We start from the raw sequence: 27,577 nt of genomic DNA, 5'->3' as shown, positions 1-27,577 counted from the left end.
GTAGGTGCCCAGATCCTGAAGCACCCCCATCTCAGTGGCCACTTTAGAAAATGTGCCTTCCCCATGTGCTGGGTCGGCCTAGCAGGTCCAGGGTGGGTTCTGCCAACCAGTCAGAGTGCATGTCAACAGGGTTAGACGCGTCGGCTTGTGTTGGCTCATGTTGCTGGGGCCTGTTCTCACTTGTTCAGGAAGCCACCGGGGACCCAGGGAAAGGCTTGTGACTCCCACAGATGGTACAAAATCCCCCCAAAGGAGAAAGTGACTCCTCGTTCACTCATCCAGCGGGAGAGCACAAACAGCCCTGGGTGAGTGACGGGGCCAGTCCCTGAACATACCTGATGGGAACAGCTTGCATACCCCCCCGGATGGAAATGGGCTCCCACAGACGATGCAGTGACTCCTCCTGAACAACAAATCTGTCTGCAGAGATCGGCCTCAGGGATTTCCCAGGAATGGTTTCACCAGCTCTGCTCACTACTATGGCAGCCTGTAGTGCAAAAGGTTTGAGACCCTGGAAATGGGGCAGAGACCTCACTAGAGCTAATGGGTGTGATAAAACCTGCTCCCCAACCAGTGCTAAAGGGTGTGAGACACCTCCACCAATGGTAGAGACATTGCCACTGCTAGGATCATAGATTCCATGGCCATTGTGGACCAAAGGCCAAAGGGACCATTGTGATCATCTAGGCCAGTGGTTCTCAAGCAGGGGTATGTGTAAAATTTCATACAGACAATAACTTGTTTATGCTGGTCTATATACTGTACACTGAAATGTAAGTACAACATTTATATTCCAATTGATTTATTTTATACTTATATGGTAAAAATGACACAGCCAGCAATTTGTCAGTACTAGTGGCTGTGACACTTTTGTATTTCTATGTCTGATTTTATAAGCAAGTAGTTTTAAAGTGAGGTGAAACTTGGAGGTACGCAAGACAAATCAGACTCATGAAGGGGTCCAGTAGTCTGGAAAGGTTGAGAGTCACAGATCTAGTCTGACCCTCTGTATAACACAGGCCATGGAACTGCCCCAGAATCATTCATAGAGCAGAGCTTTTAGAAGAACATCCAATCCCTGATTGAACAGTTGTCAGTGATAGAAAATCCACCACACCCCTTGGTAAATTGCTGCAGTGATTAATTACTCTCATTGTTAAAAAATTACATCTTATTTCCAGTCTGAATTTATCTAGCTTCAAATTCCAGCCATTAGATCATGTTATCCTTTCTCTGCTAGATTGAAGAGCTCATTATTCAATATCTGTTCCCCATGTAGATACTTACCGACTGTGATCAAGTCTCCCCTTAGCCTTCTCTTTGTTAAATTAAATAGATTGAGCTCCTTGAGTCTATCACTACAAGGCAGGTTTTCTAATCCTTTCATAATTCTCTTGGCTCTTCTATGAACCCTCTCCAATTTATCAGCATCCTTCTTCAATTGAGGACACCAGAACTGGACACAGGATTCTTGCAACAGTCGCAGCAGTGCCAGATACAGAGGTAAAATAATCTCTCTGCTCCTACTCAAGACGTTTATGCATCCAAGGGTTGCACTAGCCCTTTTGGCCACAGCATCACACTGGATAATCAGATGATTATCCACCAAGACCCCCAAATCTTTACGCCACTTACTTAGCCAGCTGTTCACTTCCAGAATCTTCTGCCTTCTGCCTTCCTTGTCCCGGGGGATTGGAAGGCTCTCAGAGGCAATTACTTTGGACATTCTTCTTCTTCAACACATTTCCGAGTTCCCTGAAGTCATCTGCAATCTGTAAGATATCCTGCAACGCAGAGTCATCACCAACGGATCCTTTCCAGTTGATTTTAGAAGCCTATCCAACCTTAGCATAACATCTCTTACCTTGGCCCTGGGAAGGCACCATGCTGTCCTGTTGTCCGCCTGTCTTTGCGGTGGTGAATCCTGGACAGAAGTTTCTCATGACCTCACTGGGAGAGGAATTCTGGGCCAGTCACAGTCCCTGGCCTATGCTGCCTCTGAGAGGAGGATCCGGTGCAGGCTGGCGATCCTGTGTCCCAGTCAAGGTAGCGCCTGGCACCAGGGCAGGCCGCATGCAGAACCGGGGTTGCTGTCTGCAGTCTTGTCTCTATGAGCAGCTGGGCGTAGTTTGACCATGACTGCTGAGCAGGGGCAAACTTGCCTATTCGTGCAGGGAGGGTGCAGCCAGCACTGGTGCAGCCCCCCAGCTCACACCCATTGCCAGGCAGAGGCATCCCCCCAGGGAAGAGGCAGCTCCAGTCCCTCCAGGGGCTGACTGCTCCCAGGTGGCACTGGGCTCAGAGGCCAAGGCTTTTCCCTCTAAACAGACAGCCCATGCCCATGCAAGGCTCTGGCCCCTGTCCATCAGCTGACTCTGACATGCAGGGCCAGCGCACAGCACAAAGCCAGCACAAAGCCTACACCAGTGCCACCACTAGGGAGAATCCTGGGCTGGTGTGTGGCAGTGAGTGCATCAGACTCACTGGGCATGCGTCACGCTCACTCACAGGGGCACTGCCTGGTTATTGCCAAGGGTCAATTAACCTGATCTGCAGAGACTCATTAGCGCAGTGGGGGAGGGGTTACCATGGCAACAGGTGCTACCGGTCCTAGAAGGGCAATAAGGGTGGGAGAGACAAACCTCAGGACCAGCCACAAGGGGCCCCCATTTGTTTCTGTTCATCTCTCTAAGCCACGCTCCTGGTCGTGCTGAAAGGAAGAACAACCGCTGATTTTGCTGCACCACAGCAGCTCCAACATGTATACATTTGCATGTTTGTGTATGCAAGTGCACGCACAACCATGTATGTCTGTGCATGCATATGCACGCATGTGTAACACCAACAGACCCCAGTCATCAGCAGGCAGGATTGAACCAGGGACCTCTGGAGCTTAGTGCATGAGCCTCTACCACATGAGCTAGTGCCAGCTAGCTGCTAGCTAAGGCTGTAGAGTAAACTCATTAATCTCTCTCTCTAAGTCTCGGTGCCACTAGATGGGATAGAACACCACACCCAGGAAGTGTGTGGGTGACACATTCATGCATGTGTCCATGTATGTGCTCACATTTGCATGTGCGTGTATCTGCATTCACGTGTATATGCATGTATGTGTGTTGTGTATGTGTGTGTGTGCATGTGTGCATGCATGTGTGTGCTTGTATGTTTGTGTGTGCATGTGCCTGTGTGGGGGGAGGGGAGCTGAGACATTTGAATGCCTGAGACCAGGAGTATCTGGAGCACAGATCCTGGTGGCTTGCTGGACAGGCTGTTTTATGTCCCACATGTGAGCCGGCACAGAGCCCTGCTCCTGACCCAGGCCATCCCCGTTCCTCTCTAAGTCCTGTTCTTAACCCACTTCTGACTTCCTCAGAAACTTTTGGCCAGAAGCATTTGCCGAGGCTAGAGCTGCAGCCGTCAGTGCATTTGGAGTGAGCAAGCGGGCTGTGCTGTGAACATCCCAGCTGGTGGGCTGGTGCCAAGTTGCACAGGCCGTTTGAGTAGATCAACCCTAGCACCCTCTCCCTGCATCTGTGCTTTCGAATGCCTCCTCATACCGAACACTGACAGGCCCATGCTGCTAAGTATCTGCTGGCCCCACCCTGCTGTCCTTGCTGCTCCCAGAGGGTTGGGCCGTTTGTCCGGGATGGGGTCAGATGACCCATTGCTGAGGAGCAGCTCTGGCCTGATGCAGTGAGAACGGGCTGGGGTTCAGTCTGATCTCCGTTGACAGGAGTGGTGGGGCCAGGCACCCTGCCATGAGCACTTAGCCCCAGTGATGGAGTTACATCCCAGGCCCAGCTCCCCCTAGTTCCCGGGGGTGGAGGGAGAAGCAGCTTCTGTGATGCTGGTGCCTGAACTCACTGCAGTCGCTGCAGCTGCCCCCACCCTGCTGGAATCAATCTGTTGTTGGGGCGGTTGGGTTGTGTGAGTCAGGATTCGGAACAGGCCCTGCCTTCACGCCATCACTGACTGGCCAGCCAGGGGAGTAGCCAACAGTGTGATGGGCCCTTGCTGGCTGTTAATTTAATTTAATTTAATTTAATTTAATTTAAATTAAAAAAAAATAATTTAATATAATTTTTCCTCTGGCCCAGTGTCCCTCCTACGGATGACCCGCTGTGTCTGTCACCCAAACACAATGGCAAGGAAGCTGCTGGATGTGAGGCTTGAGCAGATTGGCTGGAGGCCCAACGCCTGGTGGACCAGTTACTTCTGCCTTTGAAGGCTCTGAGTGCTGCCCTCCACTTCAGAGCACGCTGACTGTTCTGCGCAAGCAGCTCAAGCACCAAACTCAATGAGCATCACCCAGGGCTTGGAACGCTGCACATCTGCCAGCGACCACAGCAGGGAAGGAAATTTGCGTCAGCCACTTGACAGAACTGGCTGGGCATGCGATTCCGTGGGGGGGCCTTCAGGCGGCTGAGTGAGTCTGCAGCAAATCCTGGGGTGTCCGATGCAGCTGGTCTCCCTGCAAAAGGCTCTGTCGGAGAGCTTGGGGACGGATGAGTCGCAGTCTGTGGAGAACTCGCCAGCTCCCCTCTTACCTCCCTAATTAATGGCAGGACACAGCACAGCCAGCCTGCTCATTGTGACAGTGACATCCAGGGTGCTCAGTCCCCTAGTGTTCAAATTAAGGAAACTCCCACATGGAAACCTCCAGCTTCACGCAAGATGATAATTTATTCTCCTTTGCAAAAGCAGCTTTGAAAGCCCATCATGAGGTCGCTTGAGTGTGTGTTCAGCCACGCCAAGCAGCCAGCCAGGGCCACCACAAGAAGCCTGCTGACCAGCTGCATCAGTAACCTGCCTCTAGCTGGACTGCTGCCCTTGCTGCCTCCTCATGCAATTGCAGAATCCGAGAGACCGGCGCTGGCAAAGTCCAGGGAGCAGCTTCTCTCCTTGCTGCTGCTGCAGTGTGTCACAGACTCACAAGTCGTGCCCACTCTTGGCCCCATATGGTCCCTGCGAGGAACCTCTTCAGTGTGACAGCACTTCTCGGGGGTCCACTCTCTCTCGGGGGTTAAGCCCCTCCGCCTCCTGGAACCGCACCTCTCTGAGCCTTAGCATGCCTGTCTCTTGCCGTGGGCCCCCTCAAGGAGTCCACTCGCTCTGGACCCCTGGGGCCTCCACTCCCAGAGGGAATAATGCAACCCTGTTCTCTAGACCACAATGAGTAAAACAGGAGGTTTTATTGAGCGTCTGAACACAGCATAGGAAACTCTCAGGGCCCTCAGGCCTGGCCTCCCTCAGCACTGTACATCTAAGTCTCTCCTGCATCCAGGTGGGCTCTGCCTGCTCTCTCTCTCCAGTCCAGAGACCCTGTGCTTTCCAGCTGGGCATCCGATATCACCCTCCTCAAGTCCCACCTCTGTCCATTGTCTTCTAAACAGGGTCATCTGGGGCCTCCTCTCCTCTCAGACGTCCTTTGTGTTGACCGAAACAGGAAACTAAAGTAAAAGTGGCCCAGATATTTCGGTCCTAAGTTCGCCCCCTACCCGTATCTATCACCGGGGGTTGTATAAAAGACTTCACAAAACAAGGTACAACAAGGTTTTATTTAAGGGGGAGAATATGGCAAGGACCCCAAAGGCAAAATAAACAGGGCAAAATAACCAACAAGACAGGCTGTAACAATAGGGAACACTACAAGTAGACTCACAAGATCACATTACCATCTCTAGCAGCCTTCTGCCTCTTAGTCTGGCGCAGCACAGCAGGTCACCGGATCCCCTGGATGAAAGTGGAGACACGAAATAGGGATGATCGAGCTTCTTCAGGTAAACTGACGAGTTCTACCCACCCTCTACCCTTTACCTGTGTCGTCTGTTGTACTTAAAGTACTGCACAGGATCTTTTCAGGGGGAATAAGACAAAACGCCACATTTATTAGTAATACATGTATTTATTAACACTGTATTATATGCATATAATATATTACACTTACACTCACACACACACACACAAACACACTCTGTCTTGTTGTTACCAATTAGTTGGTCCCCTTAACTTCACTGGCCAGGTGAGTTAGATGGGGGAGGGGGTGGAGCCGGGCTTCTGCCGATCCGGATCGATGCTCCCATGTTGACAAGACGAGACCCGGGGTCCTCTGCAAGACACCTCACTTTTATAGCAACTTTCCTCTTATGCAAATCTAGACCAGATTCAAACTCTGTGTCTGTATCCATTGGTCCTTTGTGCTGCTTTCTTTTGAGTGTTGTCCCAATGCTGCAAAGAGGGTGTTTCCAAAAGAAGGTGCTTACTTCTAACCCCCGAGGCCGTCGGTATGTCTGCTTGTTTTTAATGAGCCCACTTGACACGTTTTATTGTTCTTGGGTCTGGCTCCCAGCCCCTCTCCAACAGTTGAGGCTGTCTGGAGGTGCTGCCTTCCATGCCTTGCTCATCCACACCTCATTCATTCAACAGGTCAATTGATTAAGAGTGGGGGGTGGGGGAAGAGCTCTTGTTCTACTGCTAGCAAACAGAAATTTTTCTTCTATCTTATTCTATCCTTAGGGGCTATAATATTATACCAAGGGCAATGCAAAGTTTTTAAATGAGGCTTTGATACAAAGTTCCATGAAAACAGAGGTCACACGTGGGTAGACCCACCACAAGGTTATATGAAGAGGCACAATGTAAAGACATATGAAAATTATCAGAGATTGATCTACATTGTCCCCCTTTTGTCCTCTCAAGAACAATTCTTGAGTGGTCACCATATAAATCTTTTGTATTTGTTGCAAACAAACCAAACAATTATAACCAGGTGAATATAACTAAAACCATTACAATTGACTAAACACCAGATATAACATAAACACAAATGCAAACAATTATAATTATAATAATTGGAAATACAACAAAACCATTACCATTACAATAATTGGGTACATTGACAAACAAAATGAGGCCCAAGTTTGATACTGCAACAGCCATCAAACAATAAAAGTTACTGAGGTCAGGACCTTTTTAAGCACACACAACAAATAAGATTTTGTAGGAGTACCACAGTTGTTATGCAAGGTTAAGCTGATTTGGACTTAAACTAACATTCAGTTGCTAAAATGTTGTAGAATTTCCTATTTTTAACAGTTGTTCTCAGAGGTTTCTGGGGACCTGAAAGATGGGGCCATACAATTATGGGCCAAGGTCTTACAGGTTATGGGGGCCCAAGAACTATCCTTCAGGGCTTGGGGAAATAGAACTAGAGTGCATAGAGGAAAGTGTGGAATTAACAAAAAAGCAAATGTAACTAACAATACAAATGTATCAAGAACAAAAATCAACAACAAAATGATTATTAGAGAACCTGACAAAACAAACAAAATAACCCTGATGCACTGGGGACCAAAGTCTTTTGGACACAAGGGGTGATTGATAAGTTGGATGGAGATGGGGGAAGTAGAGAGAGGAAAAGACATTTGCCCTGTCTAGTGTAGTATCCCCTCTTTTTCTGGACCCAATGCTAACACAGGACACCACCAGAGACAGACACAGAACATGCAACACAGAACACTGAACACAGACTTTGTCATGACACTATAACCATGGTATTTTATAACTCTTCAGCTGGTACCAGCTCTTCTGATGTTCCGGTTCAGAGCCTGAAAGATAGAAGCTTGGAAACAAATTAGCACAGTGCTTTTACCATGGCAGAACCTGCTTGGTCTCTGCCACAGTGTGTTTGGTACTTGGGGCTGCACAAATGCTAATTGAGTGGTGCATTTTTTGAGAGTGTAAATCCTCCCTTTCTCTCAGTAAAAGGGCGTTAACACTCCATCTAGAAAAAAAATTCTGTTTTAAAATCTTCAGCCATTTTGCCATGGCCTGGAGATCTGAGGCAGAAGCAGGCACTGTTGTTAACTGTTTTAATGGCATTTTGGCCCTGGGAGGAGGAATTTACCCAAATATCCTCCTTCCCAATCTCCAGAGGGGTCCCAAAGGTCTGCCCCCTTCTGGGGTCTTAAATGTTTCTTCTCCTGATGTTACTGCTGCTGTAAGATTTGAGAGTGCTGTATTAACTCTCTGTACCCAACCTGTTTTTAGTTTCTTTATCTGTTGCTTGCCTGGGCCCGATCCTGCTTTTTCCAATAAACAGTTTCTTTCCATGGGCACAAGCCTTGTTCCACTACCAATTTAGCAAGGAGGGTGGGCTTTTCAACTAGCCCCCACCCTTCCTGGTCCCATTCCTTAAACATTTTCTTCAAAATTGTGAAATTACCACAATATTACTTACAAAAACAAACAAACAAACAAACATAAACCACACTACACCGCCCAAACTCCTATATCCTTCAGAGTTTGGTTTAACAGAACAAGATCTGTATCTTATGTTTTTAACCCACTCTGGGCCAGAGGGAGAGACGCTAAGCTTCCCTCTGTATTGCTCGGTCTGCTACCACCGAGGGTTCATACACCAATTATACAAATCCTTCCCCGGATTAGATCCTTCCCCGGATCAGAGTGAGAAACACTAAGTTCTCCTCTTTATCTCAGTCTTGCTACGGCTGAGGGTGTATGTACCTCTAGAACACAATTTAAACCTAAACTCCTATATCCTTCAGAGTTTGGTTAATCCTTCCCCGGATCAGAGTGAGAAACACTAAGTTCTCCTCTTTAGCTCAGTCATGAACACAATTTAAACCTAAACTCCTATATCCTTCAGAGTTTGGTTAATTAACTGAAAGTTTACGCTCTTTTTCCTCTAGTGCCAGGCTTGCTAAAGCTGGCGGTGTGCACACCAGTTTTATTAGGGTTACCATTCGTCCGGATTTACCCGGACATGTCCTCCTTTTTGTGCTAAAAATAGCGTCCGGGGGGAATTTGTAAAGCACTCACAATGTCCGGGATTTCCCCCTCCCCCGGCACAGCAGAGTGAGCGGCTGGGAGGGCTGCAGGAAAGTCCCGGGCTGGACTCCCGAGCAGCTGGAGAGGAGCTCCGCCCTGCATTCTGAGCAAGTGTCTCAGCACAAAGTGCAGCCCTCCCCTTTTGCAACTGGGAGCGGTTTCTGCCATGCAGCGTAGCAAAACGGGAGCGAGAGCACTTTGTGCTGATACAAGGGCAGCTCTCCCCTGCAACCCGGTCCGGACCTGGGACCGGGTTTTGTTGTGCAGGGCCAGGGACCGGGTTTTGTTGTGCTGGGGAGCTCAGCCACGTGTCCGGCTCGCACAGAGCCCAACACCCTGTTCTGAGCAGCAGGGTAAGGGGGGCAGGAGAAGGGGCAGGGAGGTTCTGGAGGGGGCAGTCAAGAAACGGGGGGGGGCTTTTGGGGGGGAGTGGAGAAAGTTTTGGGCAGTCAGGGTACAGGTAGGGGGTAGAGTCCTGGTGGGCAGTTGGGGGGGGGGTCTTAGGAGGGGGCAGTTAGGGGACAAGGAGCGGGGGGGTAAGGGGCTGGGAGTTCTGGGGGGGAGCTGTCAGGGGGCAGGAGTGGGGAGAGGGATCGGAGCAGTCAGGGGACAGGGAGCAGAGGGGTTTAGATGGGTTGGGAGTTCTGGGGGGGGCTGTCAGGGGGCAGGAGTGCGGAGAGGGATCGGAGCAGTCAGGGGACAGGGAGCAGAGGGGTTTAGATGGGTTGGGAGTTCTGGGGGGGGGCTGTCAGGGGGCAGGAGTGCGGAGAGGGATCGGAGCAGTCAGGGGACAGGGAGCAGAGGGGTTTAGATGGGTTGGGAGTTCTGGGGGGGGGCTGTCAGGGGGTGGGGAGTGGTTGGATGGGGCGTGGGAGTCCCAGGGGTCTGTCTGGGGGTGGGGGTGTGGATAAAGGTTGGGGCAGTCAGGGGACAAGAGGCAGGGAGGCTTAGATAGTCCTGGGGGGCAGTTAGGGGCAGGGGTCCCAGGAGGGGGTAGTCAGGGGACAAGGAACGGGGGGAGGGTTGGGAGGTCAGGGGGGGCGGGAAGTGGGAGGGGCAGGGGCGGGGCTAGGGCGGGGCTCCTCCCGTCCTCTTTTTTGCTCGCTGAAATATGGTAACCCTAGTTTTATAATAACTGTGGGTTCTATGCTTGCTCCCCCTTTCGCATTCTCCACCAAAATGTTGTACTTAAAGTACTGCACAGGATCTTTTCAGGGGGAATAAGACAAAACGCCACATTTATTAGTAATACATGTATTTATTAACACTGTATTATATGCATATAATATATTACACTTACACTCACACACACACACACAAACACACTCCGTCTTGTTGTTACCAATTAGTTGCTCCCCTTAACTTCACTGGCCAGGTGAGTTAGATGGGGGAGGGGGTGGAGCCGGGCTTCTGCCGATCCGGATCGATGCTCCCATGTTGACAAGACGAGACCCGGGGTCCTCTGCAAGACACCTCACTTTTATAGCAACTTTCCTCTTATGCAAATCTAGACCAGATTCAAACTCTGTGTCTGTGTCCATTGGTCCTTTGTGCTGCTTTCTTTTGAGTGTTGTCCCAATGCTGCAAAGAGGGTGTTTCCAAAAGAAGGTGCTTGCTTCTAACCCCCGAGGCCATCGGTATGTCTGCTTGTTTTTAATGAGCCCACTTGACACGTTTTATTGTTCTTGGGTCTGGCTCCCAGCCCCTCTCCAACAGTTGAGGCTGTCTGGAGGTGCTGCCTTCCATGCCTTGCTCATCCACACCTCATTCATTCAACAGGGCAATTGATTAAGAGTGGGGGGTGGGGGAAGAGCTCTTGTTCTACTGCTAGCAAACAGAAATTTTTCTTCTATCTTATTCTATCCTTAGGGGCTATAATATTATACCAAGGGCAATGCAAAGTTTTTAAATGAGGCTTTGATACAAAGTTCCATGAAAACAGAGGTCACACGTGGGTAGACCCACCACAAGGTTATATGAAGAGGCACAATGTAAAGACATATGAAAATTATCAGAGATTGATCTACACGTCGTGGGTGTAGTATGCGAATCTCCTAGATGATGTAGTGAGTGCATGCAAGTGAGAAGTCCCCTAATCAGAAGAGCCCATGTGGGGTAAATGGCCTACCCTTGATTGTCTGCTCTGCACTCTGCCACTCAGACGGCCAGCCCCGATCTGATCAGAACACCGCCTTATATAGACTTCCAGTTACTGGGCAGATTATATGATTGACAGCTCTCTTGTTCCCGCCGAAACCAGGAAAAGGGCGCCAAACTAGGGTGGGGAAGGAGCAAGAAGGCTCACAAAGATGGACGCCTAGTTGTCCTTAAGAGGATCCAATATGGCCACCAGATTATTTTGCCTCTACATTTGCACCCCCCTGGCTGGAACCAACTGGTCAGGTCACCGGGGTACTCTCTTCACAGCCCACTGTCCTCCCACTGGCCAGAACCAGCTGTGACTCCTGAGATGGGCCTCCTGGTCACCACGTCTCCAGCTGCTGGGGTATCCATTCTCCAGGCCATTGGCTGGGGGTCGCCGGTCCTCTGTAACAACAAATTCCCTATCCCATCACCTTGTTAAACCAGTAACACCCAGGGAAATTGAGTCCCACCCCCTCTGCATGCAAATCATTGAAAAAAACAAGAAAAAAACAATAGAACCCCCCACTTAGTCATCTCTCTGTCCCCTTCAAGTCTGAACTGAGTGGGGTCGCTTAGCCAGTGACTTGGGGAAGTTCAGGGCCCCCGCCCCATGATAAAGCATCGGTTATAACATTGGCACCCCCCTCACATGGCCCACCTCCATGTCATAACCCTGGGGGAGCAGGCTGCATCTCAGCAGCTTGGCATTAGCCCCTTTCATTTGGTGCAGCCACGTCAGGGGTGAATGGTCGGTGTACACGGTGAAGCGCTGTCCCAGTAGATATGGCTGCAGCTTTTTAAGGGTCCACACCATGGCCAGGCATTCCTTCTCTATGGCCACATAGTGCTGCTCCCGGGCAGCAGCTTCTTGCTCAGCTCCACAATGGGGTGTCTCTCCCCCCTAGTATCAGTTTGCATCAGCACCGAACCCAGCCCGGGGTCTGAGGCGTCAGTGAACACCAAGAAGGGTTTGTTAAAATCCAGGTTTACCAGCTTTGGTTGAGTGCCCCCTTTAGCGCACAGAGAGCCCTCTGGCACTGCTCAGTCCAGACCACCTTGTCCGGCTTTCCCTTCCTACAAAGCTCCGTGAGAGGAGTTGCCAGGGAGCTAAAGTGTGGCACAAACCTCCGGTAGTACCCCGCCATCCTAATGAAAGCCTGTACCTGCTTCTTAGTCTGGGGAGCGGGACAATCCTTGATTGCCTCAACTTTGGCTGGCTCCGGCTTCAGATGGCTGCTTCCCACCTTGTGGTCCAGGTATGACATCTCTGCATCCCCATCTTGCATCCAGTTTTTATGGTCAGTCCTGCATCCTGGAGGTGACCCAGCACCCTCTTCACCTGGGACACATGTTCCTCCCAGGTCTGGCTAAAGACACAGATATTGTCAATATATGCTAGAGCAAAGTCCTCCATCCCCATTAGTAACTGGTACACCAGGCGCTGGAAGGTGGTAGGTGTCCCCTTGAGGCCAAAAGGCAGGACCAGAAACTCGAAGAGCCCTATTGGGGAGGTGAAGGCAGACTTCACCTTGGCTTCTGGGTCCAAAGGCACCTGCCAGTAACCTTTGGGTTTGAGATCCATGGTAGTGAGGTACCGGGTGCCCCCCAACTTGTCTCGGATCTCATCGGTCCTAGGCATGGGGTAGGCATCGGACACGGTGATGGCATTGAGCTTCCGATAGTCCGCAGAGAACCAGATCGACCCGTACTTCTTGGGGATCAGCACCACAGGAGAGGCGTAGGGCTGGAGGACGGCTGGATCACCCCTAAAGCCAGCATGTATCCGACCTCTCTCTCCAGGTCCTGGGTTGTTTTCCCAGTGACCCTGATTGGGGAATACCTGATGGGAATGTTGGCTCCCGTCTCCACCTGGTGAACAGCCAGGTTAGTGAGCCCAGGCCAGTTGGAAAACAGCTGCTAGTATGAATGCAGCACCTCTCTGATCTCAGCCTGCTGGGCAGGGGTTAGCTGGTCTGAGAGGGGAATTGATTCCAGCAAGGGGTCAGCCCCCACCTCAGGGAGGAGTCCCACCAGAGGATCCTCTCCTTTCTCCTCCCACTGCCCACACAAGCCAGCACCAACTTCTCACTGTCCCAGTATGGCTTCATCATGTTGACATGCTACACCCGGTGGCTGTTTGCCCTGTTCGACAGTTCCACTACATAGTTCACCTTGTTTGCCTGTCAGATGACTTTGAAGGGGCCATCCCAGGCAGCTTGCAGCTTCTTCTTCCTCACAGGGATGAGAAGCATCACCTGGTCCCTAGTAGCACAGGAGCAGGCACATGCGGAGCTGTTGTACCAGATCTTCTGTTTCCTCTGTGCCCTAGCTAGGTTTCCCCTGGCCAAGCCCTTGAGCTCCGCAAGCTTTTCCTGGAAGGTCAGTACATACTCCACCACTGATTCTCCATCGGAAGAGGCCTTCCCCTCCCACTTGTCCTTCATCAAGTCTAGGGGTCCCCTCACTCTCCTCCCATACAGCAACTCGAACGGGGAAAACCTTGTGGATTCCTGGGGCACTTCCCTATATGCAAACAGCATGTGGGATAAATACTTGTCCCAGTCCTGCGAGTGCTGGTCAATAAATGATGTTTTCAGCATCATCTTTAGAGTCCCACTGAACTGCTCCACCAGCCTGTTGGACTGAGGGTGATATGCCAAGGCCCTGGTGTGTCAGACCCCACCCGTCTCCCACAAGCACTGGAGCAGGGTTGACATGAAGTTGGACCCCTGGTCTGTAAGGACCTCCTTGGGGAACCCCGCTCTGCTGAAAATGGTCAGCAATGCGTCTGCCACGGTGTCTGCCTTGACAGAGGACAAGGCCACCGCCTCAGGGTAGCGCATAGCAAAATCTACCACCACCAGAATGTATTTCTTCCCTGACCAAGTCACCCTGCTGAGGGGCCCCACTATGTCCATAGCCACCTTCTGGAAAGGCTCCTCTATGATGGGCAAAGGTCTCAGAGGTGCTTTACACTTATCCTGGGCCTTCCCCACCCTCTGGCAGGAGTCACAGGACCTGCAATACTGTTGGACAGCGTCAAAGACCCTGGTCTGAGGCTGCACCTCTGGGGGACCACCAACTGCCTCCTAGCCTTCCAAGGTTCAGTTTGCCCCAAACCAGCCCATTCCCGGTACAGGAATCCCTTCTTCCACAGGAATCTCTGCCAGTGGTCCTCCCACTGGGACCCTACAGGGCTGTGGCCAGCAAGGGCCTTCAGTTTCTCTAAGGAGGGATCCTCCTGCAGCTCCGACTGGAATTCAACTGTTGGGTTTGAGGGTACAGCCCTGGCTGGTGGTGCCTTGGGACGGAGGCTTCAGACCAGCCCTGTCAAGCCCTACCCTCAGTGCTTTGGGCCCCCCCGTTTGGGAGGTCCTGCGTCCCACTCTGGCTCTGGCTCTGGCTCAGGGTAAGGACCAGGGCTCTCTGAGTGCCACCTGGGCAGTTCTCCAAGTCATTACCCATTAACACCTCGGTAGGCAGGTGATTGTGCACCCCAACCTCTTTGGGTCCCTCCTTATCTCCCCATTTCAGGTGTATCCTTGCTACAAGCACATTTACTGGGGGCCTGAACAATCCCCTCAGCGTCATGTATGCATCGGGCACTAGCTGGTCTGGGTCCACCATCTTGGGCCATGCCAGTGTCACCTCTGCGCCCGTGACCCAGAACCCCAGGATGCTCCTTCCCCCCATCTCAATGGGGATGATGTGGCGATTGTCCCCTTAGGCCTGTCCCATGCTCACCCAGTGGATTGAGTATGGGTGCTCTGGACCTGGAGCCCCACCTCCCCTGCTGGCCAGGCCTGGCGGTCCCCTCCCCCGGCATAGCCCTATCAACTGCGGCCCCCTGGACCGGCGGTGCCCCCTCTCGGTGGGCTTCCACCCATTTGACACCCTGCGGTTTCTGCTTGGCAGCCATTTCCTTCGTCATCAGGCATTGTGCCACCTTGTGTCCTTTTTGGCCACAGTAATTACATTTCAGGTTCCTCAAGTTCCATGTGGGAGGTCGGCCCGCCCCGGAATTCACAGGCACCCCTGAGTTGGGCTTCCTGGAGTCCCACCTTTGAGCCCCTCCCCTTCTGAGTCCCCAGTGTGGGTCTCCCTCCTGCCCCCGATCTGCTGTCCACAAACTCATCCGCCAGTGCACCCGCACTGCGCCGATCTTTAGGCTTCCGGTCAACTAACCACATCTTAAGGTCTGGAGGGCAGATGTCATACAGCTCCTCCAACCCCACCAGGTTATACAAGTCCTCTGCGGTAGTGGCCCCTGTACCCTTTCCCCAGCAGGCTGGTGACCTCCTTGTAAGTGACACCTGGGGTCTAGCGAACACCCCGGCTCACAAACCATTTTGAAGCACTTAGAGGAGAGGAAGGTGATCAGGAACAATTAGCATGGATTCACCAAGGGCAAGTCATGCCTGACTAACCTAATTGCCTTCTATGATGAGATAACTGGCTCTGTGGATGAGGGGAAAGCAGTGGACATGTTATTCCTTGACTTTAGCAAAGCTTTGGATATGGTCTCCCACAGTATTCTTGCTGGCAAGTTAAAGAAGTATGGGCTGGATGAATGGACTACAAGGTGGATAGAAAGCTGGATAGATCGTCGGGCTCAACGGGTAGTGATCAATGGCTCCATGTCTAGTTGGCAGACGGTATCAAGCGGAGTGCCCCAAGGGTTGGTCCTGGAGACAGTTTTGTTCAATATCTTCATTAATGATCTGGATGATGGCGTGGACTGCACCCTCAGCAAGTTTGCAGATGACACTAAACTGGGTAGATATGCAGGAGGGTACAGATAGGATATAGAGGGACCTAGACAAATTAGAGGATTGGGCCAAAAGAAATCTGATGAGGTTCAACAAGGACAAGTGCAGAGTCCTGCACTTAGGATGGAAGAATCCCATGCACTGCTACAGACTAGGGACCGAATGGCTAGGCAGCAGTTCTGCAGAAAAGGACCTAGGGGTTACAGTGGACGAGAAGCTGGATATGACGAAGCCCTGGCTGGAATGATTTAGCTGGGGATTGGTCCTGCTTTGAGCAGGGGGTTGGACTAGATGACCTCCTGAGGTCCCTTCCAACCCCGATATTCTATGAAAGGCTGGAGTGACAGTTATTATTATTAACCATGTTTATTACAGTGGTGCCTTGGGCCAGCCAAGGGCGGAGCCCCAGTGTGCCAGGCCTGCACAAACACGGAGCAGCAGCCAGTCCCTGGCAGAAGAGCTGACAATGTAACTAGACCAGCCAGACCCAGGGTGGGGCTGGGAGAACTAAACATCAGAGGAGTGAAGTTCTGGAACAGCCTCCCAAGGGGAGCAGTGGAGGGTAAAAACCTAACTGGTGTCAAGACTGATCTTGATAAGTTTATGGAGGGGATGGTATGATGAGACTGCCTACAGTGGCATGTAACCAATCTGCGACTGCTAGCAGCAATATCTCCAATTAGATGGGGAGGGCTATGCGTTACTACAGAGAATTCTTTCCCAGGTGTCTGGCTGATGGGTCTTGCCCACATGCTCAGGGTCTAACTATTCACCATAAGGCATTTTCCCTTAGGTCAGATTGGCAGAGAGCCTGGGAGAAGGGGTGTTCCACCATCCTCTGCAACCTGGGGCACGGGTCACTTGCAGATTTAAACTAATGTAAATGGCGAATTCTCTGTAATTTGAAGTCTTTAAATCATGATTTGAGGACATCAGTAACTCAGCTAGAGGTGTGGGTTACAGGAGTGGGTGGGTGATGTTCTGTGGCTTGCAGTGTGCAGGAGGCCAGACTAGATCAGCATTTCTCAAATGTGGCCACCAGGGGCTTTTCTTGCGGCCACAGCCTCCTGGGAGGTGATTGCACAGGGAGAGCAGCAGCCCCACTCCCGGGGGTCGCCAGCAGGGGTTGGGCCCTGACCCCTCTCTGGTGCCACAAATGCTGGAGGAGCAGGCAGCCCGTGTGAGGTCCCCACCTTCCAGGGGAGATGGGGTTCGGGCTTCCGGCTTCAACCCCTACTGTGGCAGGCAACAGGCTCCGGCCATGGGGCTTTGGTCTCTGGCCCCAGCCATGGGCTCACTACCCCTCCATTGTCTCTGGTCCCCACTGCCTCCCTATCCACCTCCCCATCCAGTGCTTAATTTGTCTCCCAGCTTGCTGGGGCTGAGTACATGTGCTGTGAAAAGTGCCAACAGCAGCTGCAACCAACTTGCACTCCACTGCACATGACCTGCTGTGGACACAGACCATGGGGTGTTCTGCCTCAAGGGTTTGACAGACAGCAGTATCATGGCTCCTGGTTCCTGTCCTATATAAACCCAAGGGGCATTCTAGGAAGTACCAGGTACAGTGTGGATTTCTTGTAGCTGCCATGGCTCTTCCTGCTCCTGAAATCCTGGCTTTGACCATGGCTTGATTTGGACTGTGCCACCTAGCTCGGTCCCTGAATAGGGTTGCTAGGCATCCAGTTTTTCACAGAATGCCCGGTTGAAAAGGAACCCTGGGAGACTCCCTGTCTGCCCTAGCTCCGCACAGTTCCCGGAAGTGGCCGCCGATTCCCACCGGCCCCTAGGTGCGTGGACAGGCAGGGAGGCTCCGCATGCTGCCCGCGCCCCGAGTGACGGCTAAGCAGCTCCCATTGGCTGGGAACCATGATCAGTGGGAGCTGTGGGAGTGGCACGTGAGGGCGCGTGGGCAGCGTGCAGAGCATCACTGGCCGCCCATCTGTCTAGGAGCCGCTGGGACCTGGCAGCCTCTTCCTGGGAGCCGTGGTAAGCGCTGCCGGGACCCCACACCCACTCCCGCATACCAACCCCCTGCCCCAACCCTGAGCCCACTCCTGCAACCCAAACCCTTTATCTCCAGCCCCACCCCAGAGCCCACACCCCCAGCAGCCCACACCCCCAGCTGGAGCCCTCACCCCCCACTCCCAATGTCCTGCGCCAGCCTGGAGTTTCCTCCTGCACCCCAAACCCCTCATCCCCAGCCCCCCCCCAGAGCCCACACCCTCAACCAGAGTCCGCACCCCTCCCGCACCCCAACCTCCAGCCTGGTGAAAGTTAGTGAGGGTGGGGGAGAGCGAGTGATGGAGCGAGGGGGATGGAACAAGATGGGGGCCGGGTCTCGGAGAAGGGGGTGGGGCCTTGGGGCAGGGGCAGGGAAAGGGTGTTTGATTTTGTGCAATTAGAGAGTTGGCAACCCTATCCCTGAAACATGTCTCAGTCCCTGAAACCTGACTTGGACTCTGACCTTAGGCATCGAGTCTGGCCTGGAACCTGACTACGAACTCCTTAGCTCCTCCCAGCCTCAGGTTTGTTCCTGCTCTCACCCTTGCCCCTGACTGCCCTTGTTGGGCTCTTGGCACCTGGTTTGGATGTTCCCAACCAGGAGACAAGCCTGCACTGAGTGTCGGTGTGATAAGTAGTCCTGGACCAGCAGGTCTGAACCCAGCAGCCTGCTTGTTACACTGCAGCCATGTTCTGGCTTCCACCAGCCTGGATGAAATCCCAGGTGAGATAACCCCAACACACCCCAGCCCTGAATTTTCCCAGAACCCTGTGCTCTGCAATGTCAAGCCTCTCTGGGGTCATTCAGAGGAACAATAAGGTTTGTTTGCTCCTCTAAAGAGTCAAACTGCCCAGCTCACCACTATATCAGGAGTTAACTTCAGTTCAAATACAGCACTGGTTTGGTTTAGACTAAGAGTAAAACAAGTTTATTAACAAAAGGAGGTAGGCTCTGAAATGAGTTCGAGACAAAGACAGCGTTAGAAATGGTTACAAGCAAATAAATGTGAAAAACCCTTTCTAGAGACTAAGAAAACGAAACTACAGTCTTGGTTCAAGGTCAGATTCTTATCACATGACCTTCCAGAAAGATGGCTGACCACTGCTCTGGTCAGGATCTCCCACAAAGCCCAAAGTGCTTGGTTTCTTTGTCGTCTTAGGTGAAAGATCCCTTGGGGTTCTCTGCCCCTCTCTTTATAGACCAGGGAGCCTTTGAAATGGCTTCTTCTGAAGGTTCCTCCCAAGGTAAAGTTCATTCAAGCTGTGAGGAAGGTGACGGAGTCTCCTGGCAAAGGATGTTCCATGCTGGTTTCTTCCCTTGCTGGTGTTTGCTAAAATGCAAACTGATGTGTTGCTGAGATCTCCTCCCCTGCTGCTATCCTGAGTGGTTACTGCCTCCCTTGGTTGGCTTTAGCTTTCATGTAAATGCACCATTGTCTGTTAATGCACCTTCAGGGTGGCAGAGCCTCATTCCTTTGTCTAGGGCAGGGTAAATTCAGCCCTGCCTGGCAGACATGCTTTGATAGCATAAATCCCAGTGTGTTTGTAATTTTGAATTTGCCCTCCAGACATACCTCATCCAATAATATTACTGCTCAAGATGCTATGAGCATCTATTGATATCTTACATGACACCTTTAGGTACCAGTTATAGCAGTAGTGAGCTGGGGGGCGCTGAACTGGTCAGGCCAGTTGAAACTCACCACCAGGGACCAATGAGCCTCTTGCACTGGTTGCTGTTCAGGTCACACACCCCAGTGCGAAGTGTATGTGTCCTAATGCCTGTCCGCATCTGGGGACCCAAGTTAGATTAAGCTGATTCTAAAAGAACATACTGTTTTTTCATCTCCTCTCAATTTGTCGCAGCAGGGCAGAGTTAAGGTTGCTTGGTACCCTAACTGCATTTCCAGATTCTAACACATGTGGGAATAATGACAACCCTTGAAGTGCATTTTACCCTCAATTCCTGGTCTGTATCCTCATCTTTACTCTAGTTTAATGGAATTTTTATCTGTGAATTTCCCCCTTTTTATTTTATTTTAATAAAACTTTCATTCCTGAGCACAGGCCAGCCAGCACTCATGGGCCAGCTGAACTGAGCTTTCAGTGGCTCTGTTTCTACAGAGCAACACAAAGCAACTGCAGTGCACAACCCAGTCTTCCCCTCTCTCCTGTCCTGCAAAGTCTCTGCCTCTCACACCTTCCTGCACATGCACTCCCACCCAAGCTCCCTTCTTTTCCCAGCACAGTCACACCTTAGCTCCTCCTCCCTCTTTCACTCTCTGCCACGGATAGATTCTGAAAATCAATATTGCAGAAGGCTGGTTATTTTCCATGACTGGAAGTTTCTCTGTCAGCAGAGGCTGGTGTGTTAAATCTTCTCCTTCTGTAGCAATGCTAGGGAGACGTGCTGCATTTTCCTGCACAACAGTTTGAATCGCTATTTTAAATGCAAAACTCAGCTCAGCTTTAAGTATGGAGCCACAAATGGCCCCTCCAAAATGACCAGCAAGTGCCCAGTGAACAGCCTGAGCTTGTCACCGGCTGGTGAAGGGTTCCATTCTTCTTCCCTCTCAGCAGGTCTGCTGTGCAGCCCCATGGCAAGCATGGATCTGCACACATGCGGCGCGCTACGTGCACACAGCCTGATTTTAGCACACATGGCCAGCTGAGCAGCCAGGGAACCAAGTGTGTGCACAGCCCAGGACTCGCACGCCCACATCCAGCTGTGTGTGGTCAGGGCCCATTTGTGCTGCGCCAAGGCTCTGAAACCCAGACCCACACTCTGCTCCACCCTGTGCAGCCACTCTACAGAGGGCTGAACAGGCCAGGAAAGGCTTCCCCTCAGACAGCGAAGAGGGAGCGGCTAGTGTGACCCTCTCCTGCCTTCCTGGGCAGGCTCATGGGCAGACCCTGGGCATGTGCCCGACTTCACTGCAGGGCACAGAACAAGCTCCTGGGAAGCATCTCTGGGTGTTAGGGTAGGTGGAGAGAACCCTTGGTAGGCATGCTGGCAGTTGCTCTGCAGCCTGCGGCTTTGGGCACAGGAGCGTTTATACGGAGGGTTCTGCTGCTGTCTACACAATCCGAACTTTAACGAACAAAAGAATTTATGGGAAACTGTTAGATTACAAATCACCATAGAATCGAATGGGGTTAAACAGCAGGGGGCTGCTAAAGAAATTATTCAAAAAGCCAATACGCCAGAATGATCCAAAATGGCTCCTGCGGTTTGGCCCCTCGCTTCCCACAGGGCCACCTAAAGACAGCGCCTGGGACTGAGAGGCGCTGAACTCCTGCTGCACCCAAGAGGCTCGGCCCCCCAGGCCAGGCTTCCTCTCCTTCCTGCTCAGTGCCCCCAGGCCAGGCTGCCCTGCCCCAGCCTGCACTTGCTGCATAGAGCTTGCCTGCACCTTCCAGCCATAGCCCAAGCTGGGGAGAGGGGCCGAAGAGCCCTGCTGCACCCCCAGGGAATGGTGGGCTTGCTGGGATAGAAGAGAGGAGAGAGAGAGGAGTTCTGCTCTGCATCCACCCCAAATCAGGGGGGGGGGGTGTCCAAGGCCCTCAATGCAGGAGTGCCGCCAGCTTTTCTGCTGCCCTAGGCAGCAGAAGGTCCCGCCCTGAAATGCCGCCCCCCACAGAGGCGGCGGAAGGTCCCGCCGCCGAAATACCACCGTGGATGCCGCCCCCCAAATTGTAGCGCCCTGAGTGACCGCCTAGGTCACCTAATGGGTTGCACCGGCCCTGCCTTGATGCTACCCTGACCCTGCTCACAGTGCTACCTGTGCTCCTCAGTCAAACTCTGGCTGGCCGCTGTGGAGAGGGGCAGGGGGAGCCTACTTGGGCTCCTGTGCAGGGTCAGTCCCAATGCAGCCATCAGTGGATGATATTGCCTGGCTCTGGATAGAGCTGCTGTGTGCTATCCCCCGTCCCCAGCTCTGCGGGCCGAGGGATGGGCATGTGTAACACTGACAGATTCTGGTCGTTGGTGGGTAGGCTTGAATATGTGACCTCTGGAGTAAATGCATGAGCCTCTACTGCATGAGCTAAAAGCCATATGCCTGTTAGCTAAGGCTGTAGAGCAGACTTATTCATCTCTGAGTGGTCTCGGTGTCACTAGATGGGACAGAACACCACACCCAGGAGGTGTGTGGGTTACACGTGCATGGACCAGTGAAGTCCATTGTTTGTCTATGATCGTCACTGTGGTAGATGGGAGAGCCTGCGCTGGGGCTGTTACATCTTGTGGTGGAGTGAGGGATTTCCTTAATGCTTTCCATGAATACTGGGTGTTTCTGTTTCCCCTGTGTGCAGCCTGTTTAATGGGGTGGAGAGAGAAAGTGTTTATTGTTGCAGAGGATCAGGTGTGATCTTGCCTAGCAACCTGGACTCCAGACAACAACCTGGACATTGGAATTTACCAACTGGTGACCTGGAGGCCGACCCCATCTTGGAAGCCAGCTGGTTCTAGCCAGTGGGAGAAAAAAGGGCTGAGGAGAGAGGGCCTAGGCATAGGCAGTGAGTGAGTCTTCTGTTTGGGGAGGCTTACAGGCGAGCCCTGGAAACTCCCTAGAAGTGAGAGGGGCCACTGGTGCCCGGGCCGAGGCCCCGTCTTCCTTCCATCTCCTCCCTTGAGGCCCCACCCTCTCTCTGCCTCTTCCCACCCCCACTCCATCCTTTCCCCGAGGCCCCTCCTCCTGCAGCTTGCTCTTCTCTGCCTCTTGCCCTGAGGCTGGCCCGCCTATCGCTTGCTCCTCTCTGCCGTGGGCGGGGGGAAGGGGCTTGGGGGAAGAGGCCAAATAGCAGTGGGCCTCGGGGCAGAATGCGGATGGGGCCATGGTCCAGGCGCCAGTAGCCCCCCCATTTCTAGGGAGCTGCACTTCTGACACTCCAAAAGCAGTGGGTTGGCACGTCTTGAAAGGGAGATGACCCATGTGTATATATGGCCTTTGCCCTCCTGCATGGCCAGCCTTCCCCAGCCTCTTATACACACCGGCCATGGGCCCAGGTGATCTGGGGAGCAGCTGGTTCTGGCCAGTGGGAACAAAGGATGGAAAAGAGAGCGCCCAGGTAATATGTTTGCCCAGGAAAGAAGACAAAGGATGGAGGAGGGGCTGTGGGGAAGGTGATCTAGGGTGGTCGGCTGGAAGAAGTGGTTTCAGGACTGGGGACAAAGGTCAGACCCAGATGGACAGTGCTGAGAGTTTCTAGACTGAGGGCCCTGAGAACTTCCTGTGCTAGGTTCAGATGTACAATAAACCTCCTGTTTTATGCCAGCTGAGAGTCTTTGCAGGCTAGAGAATGGGTTGCATTGTTCCCTCTGTGTGTGGAGGCCCCGGGGGTCCAGAGCGAGTGGACTCTCTGGGGGGAGCTCACAGAGAGCAGCTAAGCCTTCAGAATGCCTGAGGTGCAGTCCCAGGAGGTGGAGGAGCCGCCCAGGACTTAACCCCTGAGAGAGAGTGTGATTCTGAGCAGGGCTGGCACACTGAAGGGGGTTCCTCCCAGGGAGAGAGAACTGGCCTGGGAATCCATGCCACATCCCCCAGATGGTTCTGCCGGGCTGGAACCTCACTCTCCCGAATGCTGCATTTATACAGGTGTATTAGATAGAGATCACTGCATGGTTACTGTACTTGTGCTGTTGGATCCTGCAGCATGCTGCTGCCATAATGGAGCATCCGAGGGAGAAGAGCCTGGAGGAGGAGAGGAGCAAGACAATCTGAGCGTGGGAGGAGGGAGGAAGTCTGCAGGGAAAGGGGGCCCAGAGAGGAGGCACTCAGGCACCCTGGTGAGGGGCTGCACGGAGGGAGTGTGATGCAGGGTTCCAGAGCGCAGCCCAACAGCTCCAAAGCACTCCTTGGAGATCACACCTTCACGCAAGGCTCTTAGGCAGCACCAGCAGAGCCAGTGTATCTGCTACTGGAGAGAGCACAGCAAGCAACACAGCCAGATCATAAGAGATCCCCTCTGAGACGCTCCCCTGAACAGATTGCTTCACCCAGCGATAATCCCAGAGCAGACAGGTCCATAAGCACAGGATACGCTGCCAGGAATGCAGCCAGGAAGCTAGCAGTGAGGCAAGGAACGGCTGGCAAATGCATAATGGAGAGGCAAGGTGCAAGGAGCTGGGAACAGGCAGATCCTCAGCCTACAGGGACTTTCTGCTAAACAAGTACTGCAGAATCTCTGCCTGTTGTACTGGGATGCTCCCAAAAGCGGGTGTGGTGAGGCAATTACCCCACACCCAGAGAGACTGGGCTGCGGCAGGCCTAGGCGCCTGCGTAGACGCGCGGCCAATCAGGAGAGGGCTTACTGGGAGCCAATCAGAAGGCAGATTGGAGCCAGCCAATCTGAGCCCGGCTTAGCCATATAAAAGGCTGCCCAGAACAGGTACAGTCAGTCTGTCCCAGGCCTTCAAAGGGGGAAGGTCTGTCTCCAGAGCTGGGAGGCCAGCACCACGGACAGCGCAGTGCGGGCCAGCCTGAGAGAGTGGGAGAAGGCCCCACTCCATAGCCTGCTAGGCGGCAGGCCTGAGAGGAGGAGGCCTAGTGTAGAGAAGGGCTGTTGGGGAAGTGGTCCAGAGGGATAGTCAGAGGAGGAAGGAGAAGAAGGACAGTGAGACTGTCACCTGAGGGCCTCTGGACCGGGACTCAGAGTAGTGGGTGGGCCTGAGTCCCCCCCCCTTTTTCCCCCTTTGTTTGCTGTGCTGCCCCACGCACAGCCACGGGCCGCAGGGAGCGGCCGGTCAGAACCACACCAGGTCTTGGACGGTGAGGATCAGACTTGAAGGTGTGGGGCTGTTGTTTAACCACCCCCCCCCCGAAAGGGGGGTGTGATTGGACAAAGGGACACTGTCGGAGGGCAGTGCTCTGGAAGAGGATGCCGATGTCGGGAGCAACGCAAGTCCGTGCACCCCACAAAGGCGAGACGACAGGCGGAACGCCACCCAAAGAGAGCGCTCTACTGGCGCAAAACTAATTCCCCGAAGCGGCCAGGAGGAGGCGCCACAGCGGTGAGCTACCGACCCTGTCACAGCGGGGTTGGCTGCAAATGTCAGAAGAAACAAATATTTTTCCTGTCATGCAAACTCTTCACAGAACTGCTCAAGTTTTCAATGAAATAAACCAAACTGTGAAGCTTGCTTAGCTCCCCCTTCCAATTTTCCATTGAGGAAAGGGGGGAAAGAGAAGAGGAAAACCCCCACGTGCAACAAGTTTCCCATTTGTGTGGTCAAAATCCAACACTTAAAAGGAGAGGAATGGCCATAGTGAGAACGCCCATCCCTGCAAAACCGACTCTCATCAGAGGTGTTCAGGGAAACATTTCCCATCAGCTCCGGCACAGTGGGAGAAGGGGTAAGGGGAGCAAGTGGAGCAGCTGAGCAAGATGCTGCTTGTGCCTGCAGATGAGCAACATGCCCCCGCTGCAGCCCCCACTGGCACAGGCTGGGTCGGGACACCGCGCTGGGGAGGCAGAAAGAGTGTCTGGTGCCGAGCGGGTCTGACAGTGATGGGGGGAGCGGCTCCAGGGCTGGTGAGACACTCCCCCGTTCCCCATGATCCAAACACCCTGGCTGGGAACTTGGGAGAGGGCTGGAGTCTGTCCCAGGAACTCAGTGCACATATAGATGTCAAACAGGGCTGAGGGGCTGGCAGCTAGCAGGGGCTAGGTGGATGGGCAGCAATGCCAGGCTGCCATGGAGAAGCACAGCCCCCCTTGGGGTGCCTTGTGAGGGCTGCTCTTGGCCCTGGGCAATGGCATTCAGCACTGAGCAGCGCAGGGATAAACCCACGAGGAAGAGGCCAGAGCATGGCTACACAGGGTATTTCTGTGCTGTAATTAGACACAAACGGTTGGCCCCTGCCAGCTGACCCGAGCTAGGGGCTGTCTTATTGCCGTGTAGATGTTCAGACTCGGGCTGGAGCCTGGGCTCTAGGACCATGCAAAGTGGGAGGGTCCCAGAGCAGCCTGAGCCTGAACATTTACACATCAATTACACAGCCCCTTAGCCAATGCCCTGATGAGCACCAGTCAGCTGGCAAGGGCCAGCCTGTAATATAGACATAGGCCCTGTGAGCCAAGGCAGAGAAGCTAGGCAGGACTGTTGAGAACATGGCCCCAGGATGGGAGGGAGGTTCTGAGGAGCTGCTGAAGGGCCATGAAGCAGGAGAGAGGGAATCGGGAGCTGGGCGGGCATCAGCCATCCTTCCTTTTCAGGTAGTTTTGCCCCCCTCCAGCTCCTCCCCTGCCCCTCTGGGTGGGTCTGCCCTGCTCCAGCCCCTCCCGATAGCTCTGGGCAGCTCTGACCCAGTCAGGGATTCAGGTCTGCAGCTCATGAGATGGGGCAGAACGCAGAAATTCTGTCCTGTAAGAAATCCCACTATTTCACAATTTGTTTTCAATCCAAATCACAAACCTCAAAAATGCCAAAATTTCCCGGGAAACAAAACTTTTGGAAAATAAATCTTGTGGAGTGAAACGCTCTGTCCTGATCAAATCCAAACATTTTCCTCCGGTACAGGCTTTTCAAAATGTGATGTTCTCTTGCAATGCATAAAAGAGTGTCAAATAAATAAAGTTCAAAACCAGAAACTGAAATGGTTTGTTCCAGTTTGTTTTCAAAATGATGCTGTTGAGCTGCTGGCTGTATGGGAAGCTTTGAGTTCAGAGAAATGGCATCTCTGACGGAAAAATGTTCTGGTGGGAAATTTGTGACAGCTCTGCTGGTGCCAGTCCATGGAAGATGAGGAGAGTGTGTCCCATTGCCTCAGATGGGTGTGGGCTGCTGCCTGGGGCTGCCCGTCAGCCTAGGGCGACCAGACAACAAATGTGGAAAATCGGGACGGGGTGGGGGGTAATAGGAGCCTATATAAGAAAAAGACCCAAAAATCAGGACTGTCCCTATAAAATCGGGACATCTGGTCACCCTACGTCAGCCCCCAGCACAACTTTGTGGGGTTCTGCATGTCAGTGCCCTGCGTGGCCCAGTTAGCACCTGGCAGCACAACACCCCAAGCCCCGGACCAAGGAGACCCTCTCTTCTATCAGATGCATGAAGGAGCTCCAGGGAGGGGGAGGGAAGCCTCTGTACCCCTAGCAGAATGTGTGGTGCCATGGTGTATGGGAAGGGACAAGGCCCGTGTGCCAGCCCCACTGTCCCATGGGGCTCCAGCATGCAGGTGGTGCCAGGGACACCATTATTTGCAGTTGCTCTGGGCGAGTCCCTCCCTAATTCTGCTTAACTAGCAAGCCCCATTCGCCCCGTCTGTCTGACCTGCACAGCTGGGTGGGCACCTATGGCTAATCCATCTACTGAACACGTTACAGGCCATTAGCTTTAACTAGGGGAAGTTGGAGGGGGAATCGTTACAGGGAAAGTTCACAGCACAATTAATAAAGCACGTTGGTAGGTCTCCTTCCGATCCCAAGCATTCAGCTGCTGTTCCAGGCTCCAACACTGCCCAAAATGTCATGGCAAGGCTCCCGACAACCCTGGGCTCCAGTGGAGCCACTCTTAGGGCCCACGTTCAATGTACATGGGCTGCGTGACACAGTGATATACACCTCATCTGCCTGCACAGTTATCGCAGTGCAGGGGACCTGCACTGCCAGTGACTAGAATGAGCCCTCGTGTGTCATTCCCTGCTCTGCACATGCAGCCCTGGGAATTGCATGAACCAATGATGCACAGTTCGATCGGCACATTGCTCAGCATCCATGCCACTAAGGGCCTGCCTACACTGCAACCCTGAACCTCTGTCTGGCAAGAGCCAGGGGCAGCTTAACCTTGCACAGTCAGCACAGTTTGG

The sequence above is a fragment of the Malaclemys terrapin genome, chromosome 8 (assembly GCF_027887155.1).
Source record: "Malaclemys terrapin pileata isolate rMalTer1 chromosome 8, rMalTer1.hap1, whole genome shotgun sequence".
NCBI classification, from domain to species: domain Eukaryota; kingdom Metazoa; phylum Chordata; order Testudines; family Emydidae; genus Malaclemys; species Malaclemys terrapin.
This window is presented reverse-complemented; position numbering follows the sequence as displayed.